This window comes from Pangasianodon hypophthalmus, chromosome 4 (genome assembly GCF_027358585.1).
Source record: "Pangasianodon hypophthalmus isolate fPanHyp1 chromosome 4, fPanHyp1.pri, whole genome shotgun sequence".
Taxonomy (NCBI): domain Eukaryota; kingdom Metazoa; phylum Chordata; class Actinopteri; order Siluriformes; family Pangasiidae; genus Pangasianodon; species Pangasianodon hypophthalmus.
In genome coordinates this window covers 22,088,450-22,104,906 of record NC_069713.1, presented here as the reverse complement: position 1 = coordinate 22,104,906, position 16,457 = coordinate 22,088,450, and positions in this window count along the sequence as shown.

Genomic DNA, 16,457 nt, shown 5'->3' with positions numbered 1-16,457 from the left:
TCTGTGCATTACCATGGCAACATGCAATACTCTGTATAGATATTTTGTTGACAGAGCAAAAATAAATAAATTTTTTTTACATATTGTGTCAGAAATGACAGTTACTTGATATTAATTTCTTGTTTAGAACTGTTATATAACAGCCTTTTGTGCACTCTTGCTCATGTGACATTGCTTAAATAAAATGATCTCATAAAAGATTTATCAGAGACATAACTACTTGTTCATATGTGTCATTCATTCATTCATTCATTCATTTATCTCAAGTAACAGCTTTATCCTTGCCAAGGTCACAGAGGAAATGTGCCTTATCCCAGGAACACTGGATTTGAGGTGGGAATGCTTCCTAGATGGCATGCCACATTCACACTCTTCACATCTAGGGGCATTTTAGAGTAGCTAAACCACCTACTGCAGAGGAGGAAACCAAGGTCAAGGAAAACAAGTAAAACTCTGCAGAGACAGTAACATGAGGTCAGGATCAGTATACTCTGTGACAAACTCTGGGGCCTTCGAGGAACAGGGCTGTTTATTTCGAGATCACAGCACAGGCAGACTCCAATCAACAAATTATGTGATTTCTGATGGCAACAGGTTGGGGTACAATTATTTATGTAATTGTACTTTAATTGCATTTGAATGCCTCTTGGCTTTTTACAAAAAAAAAAAATCTTCATACCAGTTAGACAGCATTTATTAACAATAATATTATCTATCTCACATGCAGTGGTATGTACAGGAGATTACAGTATGTAATGTATATAATTTGCACTCTTCTTTTTCTTTCTCTTTCCTGAGGTTAGTTCGTTACACCATAATATATCACTTTCTAGCAGTATCCTAGAACCCATTTCTCTGAGCTTGTATTAGCACATATTAGCACATATTTCCCCCTTTCTCTGCTAAAATGAGGCAAATTTAGAAATAGATAAAATATATAAAATAGATACCTCATTCATCTCATCCTCATTCATGAGATTGTTGTTGAGCCAAGCCTTTAAGCAGCAATGTTTTTGGTTTTTGTTTTTTTTTTTGGTGCAATATATAGGATACTTCCCCACAAATAACCACAAAAGTAATGCTTATGTGAAAGTCAGTTGTGGAAAGCACACAATCTTCTCATTCAGATACTTTTTTCCCTGCTAATAGGAAAATGCTGAAATGAGATTCAGACTTATGTCTACACAGGTTACAGACAAGCTTTTCATGTGTATAATATTTTTAGAACTTTCTTATATTACTATACAGTATATGTTATGCATGCATTCATATACACTTGATCTAGGCTACTGTATACGTCAAGGTGAAGGGAAAGACGTATGCTTGAAGAAAGACTCATTTAAATGGTCAGTATGACTAAAAATAATAATAAATCTTCAAATTATTCTTTTCAGACGTACTATATTATTTCTGTCTTGTCCATATCTGAAGAGATTCTTAGTCATTTTTATTGTTCATTAGCATGTTAAACATCAATACATGCAGACGTCTACTTTTAAAGTTTTTTTGTAATCTGTTGCTGTTTGAAGCAGTAATAATGCTGATTCTTTATTCAGTGTCATGAAATCATGAAGTAAGTCAAAACTGGCAGTCATACCGGCCTGTTTTTATTGCTGCCCTAAAAGCTGTTTTGTGAGCATAAAGGGAGAGCAGTTGGAGAACTGCATGAACCCAACGGATCATGAAGAGCTTGGTGTTGAAAGAACAAATGAAAAGAATGGCTCATTTCGCCATGTTCTTCTCATTGCTGATTTTAAGTTTCTGTTATAAGTTGCAAGTTATAAATTGCAGTTTGCTACTAGAGAGTTGTGTGCAATGTCACAAATCACATTAGCACACACACATACTGTAGAATGTGAAAACAGAAATAACTGTTACTTTATACTGAAGCACCCTACTAGGTAAAAAGATAATATGTGGTTTGGGGGTATGTGGTTTGTGTGTTCGATGGTTGAGTTGTATGTTAACTTCAGCCATGGTCCAATTGCAGAAAATTATTTAAACGAATTCTTGTTTTTGTCGCAATTATAACTGTAACTAAATACAGTTTTCACAATAGAGCCCCTTTAAAATGCATTTAAATCATTGAGAGCTTTTTTTAACCATGAGCGTATAAGTCTCTTTTTCAGTGCTGAGTTAGACAGAGCATTTGTTTGCTGTGGTTTGGCCTTCATTTAAAATCTGTGCAGACAGTTCTTCAGTCACAGGTCAAAGTCATGACAGCAGGCATTTGTCTTCCTAATAAACTCTGTCAGACAGAAAAATACACACATATTGCATCTTTTGAGAAACTAAGGAATAGGGGTCATGCCAGGTGTCATTTTGCAGGCCAGTCTATCTAGCATCCTTGGTTAGTAAAAAGGACAAATCACACCCCCTACTGAAACATTCGAACATTTTTTTTAAAGTTTTTTACCATGACAAGCCATGAAATAAGAGAACCTAAAGAATCTAAGAAGACAGGATTAAGAAAAGTTGTATCTCTTGGAGGAAGATTCATCATCCCTCACAAAATATACAACATCACAGCACTGCTTGTGAGACAGTGAGAGATAAACCTCCCTACGAGTCGCTCTTAATTCAGCATGTCAGACACTGTCATATGATTTGTGTTTCAGTTCAATATAAGGGCTCTAAGACAGAGCTGTTATGTGTTAATCATAGGCATATTGCTGTAAGAGATACTTCTCAGAGCTCATCTTAATCTGGATCTTAAAAAAAAAAGATTTTCTTGGGAGCGGTACAATAATTACATAATTTTGTGCAACACTAATGCTGCTCATCTGGGTCTGGAAATGGGATATTAGATGGGAGGACTAAAATCTAATCTCTATCAATAGCTAGACAATGAAACTATTAGGTTTATTCAACACACTATGCCTTGAGGTCTTATTGATAGCATAAAAAGAATACTATGTGTAATACTAGTATTACACACATACACTTGATGGATTATTGATGTGTCAGTGAAGTGTGTTGAAAAATATCAGCCCAAATGGAGAGGAAATCTAGGGGACGTTTCACCCAGTGTCAAATCACTGTCTCTGACAGGCTGCATCAATCTACAGTCTGGGCTAGAAAGAAATCAGCCTCAGTCTTCATACCATTCTATCTACTTTTCTTATGACAGTTGGTAATGCTGTTATACTTGATTCCATAAAAGTGGAAATTAATGTTATATTGATGTTTTTCTCTTTCTTTTTTTGTCTTTGGATGTGTACTTTGGACGTTTGTTGTTTGTATTTGGTTGTTTTTCTACATACTTTCAAAGACTTGCCTTTAACGGAATCACAATATTTATAGATGTTTCTAGATTAGTGATACAGTTATATCAATAGGAATATTTTTTTATCGAATCTTAATTGAACATACACATAGGCAATTCATAAATGAGAGAGAGCTGGAGAAATATTTCATGCTGTCTTCAACTCTAATTCCAGCTCCAGCTCTCAGCACAGCCTTGGGTCCTGGCAGTAATCAACGCATACACACACCTGCATATCTCTGGCCCACTTGGTATGTGTGTGTGTGTGTGCGTGTGTGTGTGTGTGTGCGCGCAGCAGCAGCAGCAGCAGCAAAGGAAGACTGATAGAATGTCTGGATGACACGCATCCTCTCATTTCCCTTAGACGTAATGAAGCACTACCTACTTTTCTCTCTCTTTCTGTCAGCAGTATCCTCTTTTGCATATCTTCTTTCCTGTATTTTTGTGACATTTAATGAAGGGTCTGTCTAAAATACCTCCAATGAAATAAGGGTTGTTAATTAATAACCACCTCTTAAGCATGAGTAATTGTTTAAACCAGGGATGGTAAAGCTCTTTTATCTTTACGCTTTTGCTTAAACATGCGTTGGTTAAACACAAATCTATTGGAATTATAACTCCTAGGTTTTTTCCATTAATAGTTTTATTTGGTTTTGTAAAAGATTTGTGTTTGATCAGAGACATACAGTGTCCTTGGTATTATAAGGTTCTATTGACATTCCAGCTAGCAAAAGTCTAAATCTTTAAGTCTACATCAAATTTACAGAAAAATTCTGAGGCAGTTAGAAAGTAATTTTTTACCACTTGCCAATTGCAGATAGAACATTATTATTATCACGTAAGAATTACTGCTGTTTTTTTTAAGTTTCTATCTGTCTATTTCTTATTACATAATCTCTTAATGTCATTAAATAACTAATAAATGGTAATAGACAATTTTTGAGCCTAAGACCAGATCACATATGGTCATAAATATTGTTCAGTAAGGTGACTTTTTCTCAGTGTATCTCCTATGATCTAAAATGTAAACATATTTAACTTTTTAAAACTCTTAAAAATTAAAACATTAAAACTTTTTCGCAACAATTACTTTTTTATTTCTCTAATGGAGCACGTATAGAACATCTACAACTAACAGTACTTCCTCCTCTTGGTTTGTTATACTCAGGCTTCAAGTCTGGTTTTTTTCTGTAATCGTGTAAACAGATCATGGATATTGATTGGTCAAGGCTTCCTATGTTGCGATCATCCCATTTTCCTCCTGATGCTGATTACTTAGCAGATAGATCTTTATAATATATTACACCAACAACTTTGCAAAATAAATAAAAACACACCCAGGAGAACAGCACCCAGTGATGAAGTTTATATGACTAGCTCATTTTATACCAAAATGCCACGTAAAAAATTATAATACTGAGGTAACAATATACCTACTGAAGGTATAGCATATAAGTATAAGCTTTTACATCACTCATTTCAAACAACTTCTCACCTGAGTCTGAGCACACACACACTCACACACGCACACAACATAGATGCAAAGAAAAAGGAGTAGAAAGCAAATCTTAATAAGACCAAAAAAAAAAAATACGATGTCTGCTACAGATCCCACACACATGGATATACCAATAAATTTGTAAATTGTTTAAATATAGGTATTAATAAACTCTGTGTCAGCTGAAGGTAACTGAACACATATATATGAGAGAAGAAAAAAAGAAAGAAAAGAACTTCCCCATGGTCAAAGGTATATGTCACTTTCTCCTATACAAATTACCCTCCAGGAAACATGATAAATACCGTACAGGCTTACCTCTGCGGAAAATAATAACAATGCAGAGAAAAGCAATAAATCATGCTGTTTATATACCACCTCTAACACAAGGTAAGGAGGACAAGAAGAAACCATAGACGAAGAAAAAAGTTGAGAAACCCAATAAGAACTGTTTCTCAGTGAAGGTTTAAAATAAAGTGCTGGATTTAATTCTAATTATACAAAGCAAGTCCAGATCTTAGAAATAATCTCTTTTTTAGAGACATATAAAATATATCATTGATTTCACTGGTAAATACATAAATACATTTTGAAAATATCTTTTTTTCTGTGTTGAATACAGAACTGAGATAAGCTCAATGAAGGCACAAATATGGGGTCATTTCAAAGTTAACTTAGAGCAGCTCCCTGTAATTTCTAGCAACTGAATTTTTATTTGTCAGATCATTTATTTATTTTTTTTAATTATAAATGTTAGAGAAATTTGTATTATTATTATATATTTGTATTTAGCTGAAGGAGAAAACATATTTATTAATAAATTACTTTTCGGATAAAAAATATAATAGAAGCTGTTTACCATTACATGCAGAAGCAAATGTGATAGCCAGAAGATCTGAAGGAGGTTCTCTAATTTCTGACTGAAACATCATAGAGTGCAAAGATTAGAAGTTATAAAAACTTAGAAGTTAGAAGTTATAAAAACTTCAAATCTGGCAGGAAGGTGCAGAATCCTCCATTCTCTTCAGTGAAGTAAGGGGACCCTCACTGGCCTAATCTTGTCACTATAGTGTAGTGTTTTTTTTCTTTTGACCCATATCTCAAGAAGAAGTCATACAGACAAAATTCCTTTTCCTTTGACTCCTTGCACAATAAGATCATTTATATTGAATGGTTCTCCTCTAAAAGTTCTTGGGGCGCAAAGACTGCAGGTCAAACAGATATGAAACTCAGTCAATAGCTAGTTCCTCCTTCTGCTACTCAGGCAAGAGAGATGAGCCAGCTCAGCCTGGTAACCATGAGCAGTCCACTCATGGTGGCTTAGTGGTGAGCACATTTGCCTCGCACATCCAGGGTTGGTGAATCCCACCTCTGCCCTGTGTGTGTGGAGCTTGCATGTTCTCCCCGTGCTTTGGGGGTTTCCTCTTGGTACTCTGGTTTCCAGTCCAATGACATGTGTTATAGGCTGATTGGCATTTCTAAATTGTCCCGAGTGTGTATGTGATTGTGTCCTGTGATGGGTTGGCACACCATCGAGGGTGTCCCCTGCCTTGTTTCCCAAGTCCCCTGGGATAGGCTCCAGGCTCCCCGCGACCCTGTAGAATAAGCGGTACAGAAAATGGATGGTAAAACCTACCTTTTGTAACTAGTCCTAGGATTTTTGGCAAAATTGGTGTCCCAGTACTCAGTAGAGTCTGAACATCAAAAACATGTTGACATTTGTAAACCATATGGCTGCCACATGCCAATCAATCCAAGCGAGTGAATAAAATTTCCATTATAATATCCTTAATTTCAGTAAAAGAAAAATAGTTAAAATACAACCTATTGGACAATTGTTGTCTCTACTGATTACTTTTTATGTTCTTGAGGCATTTGAAAAGAATGTTTTCATTTGCAGCAACCCCAGACACCAGAACCGTTAACTCAATTTCATTTAAATTAATTTTGTAGTCTGCTGACTGCTTTTGTTTTATTGGATCACTGCTGCAAAATCTGAATAAATTAGAGCATGTTTGATGTAAATGTATGAGATGTATATGAGGGCAAATTTGTGCAAATTGTTTTGCATCCACACAGCTGAAGCTAATCAGATGCTCTCAGATCACTTCCAGTTTTAATGTCGTACAACATTTCTGATTCATGTTTCGAGTTCCATCACAAATTCACCCATACATCATTCCAGGACTTCATGTCTGCACTCAGTTCTGCTCAACTTTGCTGAATCAGGGCCACTATAACAAACCTGAATATAGACCCTATAATGAGGACCGAGGCACATATTGATTTGTTAGTTTTTGACTTTGACATTATTTTCAGAAGAAATATTATAATCTTTGCTGCACAATGGGAGCATTACAGAACAAATGCATGGATCAAACGCATGTAGCCACTTTGACTGATCAAAATGTAACCGTAAGTCAGGTTTAAGGTAATAAATATATCCAAACCAAGATTTAGTTGATTCAGCACTATAAGCAGCATCCAGGAACATTGAGGATGCTACATTTGACCACCAACAGTAAACCATGTTTATATGACAGCACATTTTTCTAAGATATAAATTTGATATACATTTTCACAAAGACCACATATCAATTCATAATAGTTTAACTGCTAATAATAAACTCTACAAGTCCTGCACGGCAAAGTGAAAATGCATCATTAAAATAAAGCAACTAGACCAATTTTACTTCCTCAGATTTAGTCTCACTGTACTGGAAGAACTATTGTTTCTGGTCGAATGTTTGCAAAATGTCTTCTAACAATATCATTTGGACTTTGCTCTATTCAGACTGCCCGTAACCCACAGCATGCGATTCAGTTCAATCTCACGCTACTGAAGAGGGAACAAGAGAACTATAATAATGAATAGTGATGAAATAATTGCAGAATACCTGCAACTCATGGTGAAAGAAAGAATCACAAAATACCTGCAACTCTGAGTAAAGGAGAATAGAAGAAGTATGATCACACAATAGCACAGAAATAAAAGAAAAATAGGCAATGTTGCCTTCATATTTAGTAAGGTTTTACTAGCACTTACAATTACAGTGAGTTGTATACCCATATATTTATATTTACATTTGGATTTAACTTTTATATTTATTATTATTTATTATATTCATTTAGAATCTGTATATGAGTAGAACAATTTAATTTTTAATTAAAATAAAAAAATGCTCTTTACTAGCTGCCATGTTTAAGCACTGCTAAAGCCTAAAGTGTATGGAAGCCTCTCTATTATGATTACTGTGTGCTACAATATCGATATGTGGCCAGACAATGTGTAATATTAGATTTAGTTATCTAGGTACCGTATACCAGTCTCCTTCAGGAAATAAATCCATCTTGATTCAGCAAAAGTAAATCAAGCAGCACTCTCTGATAGGACCATGCCTAAGGTGACAGGCAGTCTGTAAGAAGGACACAGTTTTTGTGAAGTGCTCACAGTGCTGAAATTATATTTAAAAATTCGACAAACGTAATAATAATATCAGTAGAAATGTCACATTTAAACTGAATATCATACGTTATTTTCCTAAATGTTTAGTTATGGCAAAGCACTCAAAAGGACATAGAAAATAGATTTGTTTGTCCTCAAAATAAATGTGACTGTATTTTTCTGTTTTGTTCATTGATTAATGGCTGACTCTGACCTGGACATTATAAGGTAGATATCTATTATTATGCCTAAAACTGCAAGAATTGGCAGATCAACCATAATGTGAAATGCTATATATGCTATATGTTATACAATATATACACCAATATACACATACTACTATAGTAAGCTACCATAATTATGCAGCTATAAAATATTAGAATACTCATTAGGATTGATACTGTGAAATGCTATGACCCAACAACCATCAGCCTTCTTGAGGTAGAGTCAGATTGCTTTCATACTTTTGAATATGAAATTGGAAAGTCATTCTAACAAAAAAGTAGCACAGCTGTTAATATTCCACAACAACAGCTGATGGACAGTCAGACATGGTCCACAACAAAGGTTCAATCTTGAGTGGCTCTTTCATTATTATTCCAGTCTTAAGTTTATCAAAGAAAATTCTCTGTTATGAAAATTTTCTCTTAAGAAAATGTTGCACAATTATTGTACTGTTGTTACTGTGCATTGGTCACTTGGTAACAATGCCCAGTTACTATACATATAGTGCAAGTTTTCAGTGTCAGGAACTAAAATAGGTAATAAAGGCAATGGTCATAAGAAACTATGAAAATGTTGATAACACATAAGACATTCAAAAGGGATTCCAAAAATGGTTAAACTTTCATTCATTCTTTCATTTATCTTCAGTAAGCACTTTATCCTGGTCAAGGTCATGGTGGATACTGAGTGTGACACACCTTGAATGGGATGCCTGTCCATAATGCATGGCACCACCATACACACACACACACACACACACACACACACACACACACCTTAGGGCAATTAAGCATAGCCAGTCCGCCTCCTGGCATGTTCTGAACAATGGAAGGAAACCCATATGGACACTGGGAGAACATGCATAGAAACTCTGCACAGACAGTTGTGCAAGCTCAGGACTGAACTGGGGATCCTGGAACTGCGAGGCAACAAAAAGCAAAGAAAAACAAACTAGTACAGCTTTAGCAAAGGTTCCTCCTCCTTTTCCACTCCAACTGCCAGTTCATCCCAAAGGTGTTCAGTGGGGGTTGAGGTCAGAGCTTGGGCCATTGAGCTTCATCTACACCACCTTTGGCAAACTATGTCTGTATGGATCTTGCTTTGTGCACAGGGGCACTGTCATGCTGGAACAGGTTTGGGCCCTTTAGTTCCAGGGAAGGGAAATCTTAATGCTACAGCATGCAAAGGCATTCTCTTGTGTGCTTCCTACTTTGTGGCAACAGCAAACTGTTCTAATGAAATGTGCAGTTCCCATATGTAGGAAGAACCACATATGGGTGTAATGGTCAGGTGTCCACATACTTTTGGCCATATAGTGTATTTATCAGTTTTTGTTTTGTAAAAAAGTACTTTAGAAAAATGTATTCCATATTCTTTGCTTTTTTGTATGCTTTGCAAGTGTGGTATATGGTGTAATGATTGTGACAAATGCACAGTCTGCACCTAAAACCTAATATCTCATCATGCCAACTTACCTAGCATCCCCAACAACATGATTTATATTTAGATTTTTCCCAAGTAAAGGCTTAACAACAAATTGTAACACAATATCCTACAGTAAGTATTTCACGTTCACTATGAAATTACATGCAGCTTGTTTATAGCTTTTCATTTCATGTTGTTGTCACTGATTTACAGCAGATTAAACAAAATGCCTTTTAAATCAAGGCAATATAAACTAATGTATTTAGTTGCATGCTGCTATTCTATGTTGTTACGTTGGCCAGATAAATGTGATAAATGTGGACCAGAACTTGGCATCACTCATTTGCCTTCTGGCTGTCCCACATTGCCATGAAACAGCAGCTCTGCCATCCTGCTCCTGAACAGCAGTCATCTGATTGCCCTATTCATGGGTGTTCATTACATTTCAGCAAAGCTATTGTTTCTTCTCTCAGCCCCCCCCCCTTTTTTTAGCTTCTAAATTCCTAGGGAAAAAAGGGTACTTAGCTTAAAAGGGTTATTAGCTTCCTCTAATTGTCCTATATAGAAACCTTTTGATACGGAAACACATTGTTGCAGGGCACCACATAGAACTATTAAAGTTTCCCCTTAAGGAGAACCCAAGGACCCTTATGGGTTCTACATTTTACATTTTCTAAGAGTGTAGTTGGAGTTTGAGAAGTTGTAATTTGTGCTACTTTATAGCACAAGTCTATTCATATTGTGGGCACATATAACTTTTATTTTTTACTTGTTTGCATATTTACAACATCATTAAGCCTCAGCACTAATATTGAAACCTTACCCCAAAATAATGTTTTATGGATAATTATGCACAATAGCAAACATAGCACAAACCATTCATTGGCACACATAGTATTTGTTATCAAGCTACCTCTAGAGGACTCAACTTTGACACCCAAATGAGCAATCCTGTTTAATCAATTCAGTGGCATAAAGTCTGATTTGAGGACGAGATTCATCCACACTAATGAGTTTGTAGAAATTGGTATAGAAAATACTATAGACAAATAGTTAAATATAAACTTGTCCTTAATTTCGGCAATCAAAATGCCTTTGCTGTTTCAATGGAAGGTGCATTTGTATTAAAGGCTTTAAAACTTCATATGGACCAGGAGTCAGAACTGTTTTGTCCTTACAAAGAGACACACAGGCTTTTGTGCATGCAGATTCCCTAGTAATGAGACACCAACTAATCAAATTATACTGTGACCATAGACACTTGGAATTTGTCCTGACACAAACACTGTGACAGAATCAGGGCCAGTGAGCTGATGCTAAGCATCGTGGGGATTTGAAGGGAGATTCAGGTTTCATTTTAACACCAATCCTGTCTAATCTCCCACACATCATCAGGTCCTTAATGCCTGTGCAGCTGTATAGATAGATAGGTAGGTAGGTAGTGTGCCTCATCTATCAAACCTTATTCCAATGTTGCTCACGTCTGACACTGATCTTGCTTCTGAGATATAATAATGTGTGTTTTTCTTCTAATGAGAGTTTTAATGAACCCAGAAGTCAGGTGTCTAACTCCTGTATCCTGTGGTGGTCATTGGTCATTGTTTAGTATGAATAAAATGTTTGTATGTTTGTGCATAGAGAGAGAGCGCAGTTAAAAAAAAGCGCAAGCCCTTTTAATTCACTAATTAAAATCTAATATGAAAGCAGAGTAATTGATATATGTACTTTGACTGAGTGCTTTATAATTAGTGTTTAAATCTTAATATTAGCACTCACTCCAACTCTTTTGTCTCTGCCTGTTCAATCTACAGCTATCTTGTACTTGATTATGAGTATGGTAGAAACACTGAACCATTTATAGTATAGTGAGCTCTTTGAACAGTTATATATTCGGATTGTAATCTGCCACACTTGTAAGTTACCTTATTCTATGTATAATTATTCTAATTATTAGAAATCATACAATTATTAGATATTTTCCAATGCTATAATAGTTAGTTTAAATAGTGAGTTGGAACAAATTTTGAGACTATAAAGAAGAGGAAAAGGTAGTTTAAAACAAATACCATAAAAACAATATGTGAATGGATTTAATCCAAGTGGTAATCAATATAAATTGACTGTTACTAAGCTGCATTTGATGAATGCAAGAACAATAAAAACAGGTTGTGACCAAGTTGATGCAGTGTTTCTATGTTCCATATGGCACAGGAAAACATATCAAGGGGGCAATGTTATCTATCAGCAGATATTGGAAGTACAAACAAAAAGAAAAAGCAAGAGGGTGGTACTGACGGTATGCAGTAGTGCTGAGAAGAGTCTTATGCTGATTTATGACATACATCTCAGGTGTAAATTGAATATGATAATATGATGCTAAATCTCCATTCTGCCAAATTAAGTGGCATGCTTCATTTTCTCTCATGGTTTCTTGACATGAAGAATCCAAAACACGGCTCACAAATGGAGCTGCAATATATAACACCATATGATGTATTTAAGGGACATTTTACCCTCTAATATGGAATTCATTCCTTTCTTGATATCTGCCAAGAAATAACTCACAAGCAATAACAAGACTTTAACATCTGTCAACATTTTCACAGTTGTCAGTTGGGTTTTGAAGGTTAGCAGCTTTTATAACAGCTTTCAATTAATTTTCGAATCTTTGAAATCTTTGATTTACTACAAAAATTCTGTTGGATGTGTATGTCCACAACTGACCTTTCAGTTATCTAACTGGCTGCAGTATCCACTGGCAGTGAAATCCTCAGTAATGAATCAGACCGAAAAGCTGAATGCATGCGCTTGACTCTTTAAATAGGACAGTAAACCATCTAGCACAGCTCATTGAACAGAAATGGGTCAGGATCACAGCAGAGAAACTACAGGAAAGACAGGAAGACAGATAATAGGAATACAAGCTAATGGGGAATACATGGGATCAACTACACTGCAGCACACAAAGAACAGTTTTATAAACTCAGTTGGCATCTAAGTGATGCAAGTAGGGCAAGGTAATGTTGATGAAGTGAGCAGGAGAAGAGATAGAGCTGTGGGGTTGCTGGTTAGTAATCCTTTCAGTCAGTGTGTAGTGCAAATTTTCCACTAACCTTCATTTTTTTTTCCCAACAAAACGCTCTCAATGTCAACAGACATATCACTAATATTAAGCACCTGCACTTAACATGGTGCTCACAGTGGCTTTGTATGCAAACAAGATTAGTGATACGGGAACTGTGTTTCTTTTTCACTTTAGCAACAAGTTCAGCAACTCGACAACTAGCTTCGAGAGCCCGTACAGACGTCTTAGCACTTTTGAGCATATTTCAGTGGACGTGTTATTTCTAATCATACCATCTTAACACAATATATTTTAATTTTAGATATAAAAAAATTATTTTCTGGTGGAAATTGACAAAAATAAAATCAATGCACATCAGAATTTTTCAGTTGGTGGAATTTGAATTTTAAACACTCAAGTTATTAGGATAAATTTAATTCATTTATAAAACTGTAATGTCAGTTGTTGCAGAAACATTTACAGCTTGAGAGCTCTAGCTTTTATTCCACAATTAGCATGACTTCACTTGTTTCACCACATATGTCATTATTTGAATTATTTTCAATAACCTTTAATCATTTCTTGCTAAGTACATTTTAAACCACATTTCATAATAATCCATTGATTCAGATATGGTGATGTAGATGCTTTTAGTTTATCAGAATTATCATTTGTTAAGTTTCATAACTTATGGGTTGTTATCAGAAATGGATGCTTTCATTCACTGACCATTTTTGTCAAATTCATTTGCCTATATAAGCACCCACACTTCCTTTTGTCATCCAAGCCGTGGAAAATGTCTGTACTGATAAGGTCACTTACAGAATTATTTAGAATTAATTTATATTTTCATAGACATTGATGATGTCTTACATACAGTCCCCTCCAAAGGCATTGGAACGGCAAGGCCATTTTGGGTTTTTTTTTGGTTTTTTTTGCTATGCACTGACAACATTTGGGTTTGAGATCAAAACATGAATATAAGACAATAGATCAGAATCTCAGCTTTAATTTCCTGATATTTACATCTAGACATCTTAAACAACTTAGAACATTGCACGTTTGGTGGCAGACCACCCAATTCTTAGGTGAGCAAAAGTATGGGAACAGATAGCCTTAAAGTAAGTAGTATGTGGTTGCATATCCCTTTCTTGCAATAACTGTATCAAGCCAGTGTTCCACTGACATCACCAAACCATTGCATTCTTCTTTTGTGATGCTTTTCCAGGCTTGTACTGCAGCTTCTTTCAGCTGTTGTTTGTTTTGGAGGGTTTCTCCCTTCAGTCTCCTCTTCAGGAGGTAAAATACATGCTCAATTGGGTTAAGGTCTGATGTTTGACTTGGCCAGTCTAAAACCTTCCACTTTTTTCCCTGATGAAGTCCTTTGTTGTGTTGGCAGTGTGTTTTGGGTCGTTGTCTTGCTGCATGATGAAGTGCCTCCCAATTAGATTGAATGCATTTCTCTGTAAATTGGCAGACATAATATTTCTGTAAACTTCTGAATTCATTCTGCTGCTACCACCATGAGTTCCATCAATAAAGATCAGTGAACCTGCTCCAGAAGCAGCCATACAAGCCCAATCCATGACACTACCTCCACCGTGCTTGACTGATGAGCTTGTATGTTTTGGCTCATAAGCAGATCTTTTCTTTCTCCATTCATTGGCCTTTCCATCACTTTGGTAGAGGTTAATCTTGGTTCCAGAACTTTCGAGGCTCAATATATATAATATATATGTAGTCACACACACACAGACACAGACACACCCACACACACACACACACACATATATATATATATATATATATATATATATATATATATATATATATATATATATAATTTTAAAATGCATACAATGAAGTCAAAGTTTTGTGTTGAGCATCTAAAACTGTTGCTTTAAATTTAAAACTTATTATTATATTAAAATTGAAATCTATCATTTATCTCCCATCTCTCTAATAACAATAGCAGGGATGATAATAAAGAAGCCATTAATTTACAATACTTTCAACCTTGAAATTCACATCGGAATTCAACATTGTTTTTGCAGAATGTCATCTCGAACTCGGCACCACATCTCAAACCTTGTCCTAAATGATGGGATACAGCAACTGAAAACAATATGCAGATGTTGTTGGGGAAAACAATTTATAGTAAACACAGGAACATCAAAACTGAGCCAATAAGGCCTGGGAAAAGTTGCATGCTCAGATGAATAAAGTTTTCTTTCACATCCTGCTGATGGAAGGATTAGAATTTATAATTTATAATGTTTGAATCCAGTATTTTCCAAAACTACTGTACCAGATATTCAAGATATTCATTGATTGTTTGGTTAATTTATGTTGGGAGCTGAAAAGGTGCAAATCTGTGTAGTTTGCTTGCTGACTGGATTGGGAAAAAATGGTCAAAGGCATTTATGAATTGAGCACTTCTAGAATTTAGTTCCATTTCTTTTCAGACTTCTAAATGCATTACAGTAAGCCAAATCAACATACATGTAATAATTTACACTCTTTATTACTACTAGAAAGGAAGTCTGAAGGGAAGTGATTCAGATCTCCTCAATAAATTAAGTAAATTGTTGTAAGACCTTTATATAACATACCTTAATATGTTCTGGGGCATGTTTCTGTCTGCACTTCATCCCTACTCGGTTCCCTCATTGGAACTGGCATAAGTCTTGATTACCATGTCAAGGATTCTTATTCTTATCTTAGCAGAGATCAGAGTTTGGAAATGAATAACCATGAATGAATGAAATGATTTTTTCCCCCCTAAGGGCACTTATCACTTTTAATTTACATTCATAGTCATGATAAAAACAGCTATTTATATAAGAGACAGATGTATATCTTTCCCCAAGCACTTTTATGATTGCAATTTTTTAAATTTGATATTGAAAGAAATGTACTAAGAATGATCTTAATGCCTTCCTTAACCAGCTTCAGTGTGAGACTCAATGTGCTCATATATTTGCTCATCTTGAGTTATTATCTCTATTATAAATCTGGCACTGTGTGGGCTCCACCTCCTTTAGGTATATTATAGATTTTAATTGCATTCTCTCGTGTCATATTGAAACTTGTTGCTGATGTTTTGGGATTTAAACACTTTCCTCCATGTTCCAAGGTTTTTTTGCATGTTTTGCACAATGTATTCTTTTTTCACATTAGTTTCTTTTACACTTAATTCCTGAATTCATCATTGAATTTACTGAATTCATTCTTTATATCCTGGCAAAGATATATTTTATATATATTTTATTATTTCTTCTATTATTTGGATTGTGGCATTTAGTAAACCTGTAGCATCAGCCTCTACCATCTTGGCCTTGGTGCCTTTGATATCTCTTCACTCACTTTAGTCTGTTTTAGTCTTCTAGTCATATTTTAGTTTTCACCAGATTTTGACTTTCAATTGATTTTTTTGACCTTTTATGTTGTCAAGCTATTAAACTATGTACCATATGATCTTATTACCCTCAGACCACCTGGACAGGCTGTTTTTTAAGCTGCCATTTGCAGACGT